General features: G+C 41.5%; 1 protein-coding gene across 1 annotated transcript in view; it reads left to right on the top strand.

Moving 5' to 3' along the window:
- VPS37B (vacuolar protein sorting 37 homolog B (S. cerevisiae)) overlaps positions 1–2,936 on the top strand; it is a 51,516-nt gene that overhangs the window by 10,648 nt on the left and 37,932 nt on the right. The window lies entirely within an intron of this gene.

Here is a 2,936-nt window from a genome sequence, read left to right as displayed (position 1 = left end):
CCTGCTAATTTTTTGTATTTTTAGTAGAGACAGGGTTTCAGCATTTTGGCCAGGCTGGTTTTGAACTCCTGACCTCAGGTTATCCGCCCACCTCGGCCTCCCATAGTGCTAGAATTACAGGCATGAGCCACTGCACCCCACCGCCACCAGCTAATTTTTTATTTTTGTTTTTTTGTAGAGATGGGGTCTTGTTACATTGCCTCTTGAATTCCTGGCCCTAAACTATCCTACTGCCTTGGTTTCCCAAAGTGCTGGGATTACAGGCATGAGCCACCATGTCCATCCGAACATTTACCTTTCTGTGGTCAAAATGAGTATGTATTTGAGTAGGTATAGGATGAAATGGTAAATAAAACAGGCCTTTCACAGCGTAGAATCTCTTAACCTGAACTGAAGAATTTCTTTCTTTTTTTTTTTTTCTGATTGGCAGAAGAAGTGTTTTAAATTGTAGAGTAAGGCTTCTTTAAGCCTGAGGGGATATTTTGTGGAGGCTGGAAAATGTGGCTAGGTTTTGAAGGCATTCGCTGTTAGGTTTAAGTGCAGCTGTTCATTAGGCTTCACTTACATTGTTTTAATTGTGGCGTGTGAGTTTCAGTGCAGTTTAAGTAGTGAACATGATTTCGGAGCTACAGTCTCATTTTCTGGGCCTGTGTGTCAGTTTCTCTCTTCCTGTTCCTCCTGTTCATTATGCAATTCCCTAAATGTAGTATATCCTTCATGATCTTATGCTCTTGCCTGTGCTGCAGGCTGATGTTTCATATGCATGTATTTTATTTTTATTTAAAGTTATTTTTACATGGCAGTGGAATGCGCCTTCATCTGCCCACATTAACCCCATTGGACTTGCAGGGCACACCCTTAAAAGGAACTGTCGCTTACGGGATTAGGCAACTAAACCGGACCTCTTGAGTCACTTCTTCACTCTGCTTTCTGAGGAAGTGCTGATTGGTTGCTGCTAACTAAAGATTCCACTAAAGATTCAAATTGGGGATCTTTGTTCCCATGACTTGAAAATGCCCATGCCTGTGTGAAAAAATGCTGAGGGTCTGAAAGACAGATTGTTTTGTAGAAAGTAAAGAGCTCTGGTCTGGAAAAAGCTGTTTCCCTAAGGCGTGTTCGGGTGTGATTTGTGTGTGGGGCTGAAAGCTACTGCATGAATCATAATGGCTCATTGAAACGTATTGACCTTGCTTTAAATCCAGGGACTGGCTCCTGAACACACTCTGAATCCTGGTGAGACTGTGTTTTAGAAGCTAAGATTTGCACTCTGAGTATAATACTACTGGAGTTTTTTATCCATGTTGTATAATCATTATGTACCTATAAAGGCTTCAACTTTTACGTTTGAATCTTTTCCATGGACCTTTTACGTGAGTAAAAAATTTACTGTGCCTAGGAATATCTACTGAAATTCAGTTGTATGCCAGTTTATCGGTAAGTGAAGCATCAAGATTTCATGGAAAGCACGGAGCTGAGTTGTGTGACCTTCTTTAAGTGACTTAAACCCTGTGCTTCAGTTTCCTCAACTGTAAAGGAAGGATAATATGCCTGCCTTTTAGGGTACTTGTAAGGCTAAATGTCACAACAGAAGTGGTACAGAAGAAGCATTCAGTAGAGGCCAGCTCCCTTTGTTTTAAGATGCAACTTTCAGAATATGTAGACTAGCTTAGATGAAATTTGATCAATTTATTTAGTTGCTCTTGTGCATTTGCTAAAAGTGCAGTGGGGGTGGCATTCCACAGTGGTCGGAGTCAGAACTGGCTTTTGATACCAGCAGTGTGACATTTTGACAAGTATTTAGTCTTTTTAATTGTAGTTACCTCACTGGAAATCAAGGAGAAAATAACAATAACTTTTTCATAGCATTGTTGGGTAGATTAAATGAAATCAGTATGTAAGCTGCCTAATACCGTACTTAGCACAGAGTGAACACTTGGTAGATAATTATTGTTAGCTGAAAGGTGTGGTCTCCTTGATGCCCAAATGGAAGATTCCATTTCAATTCCACAGCTATTGTACACTTCCATGTGCAGGGCATTGTAAAGGACAGATACACAAGTGGGAGATAATCCCTAGGTTATAATTGGGGAATAAACTAAATACAGAGATGTCTACAATACAAGAGGGAATAGGGAGTTTCAGTTAGATGAAGGGCTCTAGAGGAGGATGGTGGTGATGGTGGCATAATAATGTGAATGTACTCAGTGCCGCTGAACTGTCAATTGTTCTCTTAAAAATGGTTACGATGGAAAATTTTATGTATATTTTACCACAGTTTTTTTTTAAAAAGAGAATAAGAAAAAGGCCAGGCTGGGTGCAGTGGATGTAATCTTAGCACTTTGGAAAGCCGAGGTGGGAAGATTACTTAAGCCCAGTAGTTTGAGACCAATCTGGGCAATATGGCGAAACTCCATATCTACAAAAAAAAAAAATTAGCCAGGCGTAGTGACACACACCTGTAGTCCCAGATAGTCCAGAGGCTAAGGTGGGAGAATTGCCTGAGCCTGGGAGGTTGAGGCTGTGGTGAGCCATGATCATGCCACTGCACTTCAGCCTGGGTGATAGAGTGAGACTGTCAAAAAAAAAAAAAAAACCAGATGTGAATTCTAAATGACATTGAAGTTCAGATGAAAAAACTCTCTGGCTGCATTATGTTTCTGATGCAAGAGGCAGACTTTGTTTTCTAACTTACGTCCCCACAAAACAAGAGACAGACTTTGATAGGTAGGTAAGCGTTAAGAAAATAAATTTTTTTCTTTTTTTTTGAGACGGAGACTCGCTCTGTCGCCCAGGCTGGAGTGCAGTGGCCGGATCTCAGCTCACTGCAAGCTCCGCCTCCCGGGTTCACGCCATTCTCCGGCCTCAGCCTCCCGAGTAGCTGGGACTACAGGCGCCCGCCACCTCGCCCGGCTAGTTTTTTTGTATTTTTTAGTAGA

Source organism: Mandrillus leucophaeus, unplaced genomic scaffold, assembly GCF_000951045.1.
Source record: "Mandrillus leucophaeus isolate KB7577 unplaced genomic scaffold, Mleu.le_1.0 Scaffold7, whole genome shotgun sequence".
Lineage (NCBI taxonomy): Eukaryota > Metazoa > Chordata > Mammalia > Primates > Cercopithecidae > Mandrillus > Mandrillus leucophaeus.
Note: the sequence above shows the minus strand (reverse complement) of the source record. Positions and strands in the feature narration are given on the sequence as shown.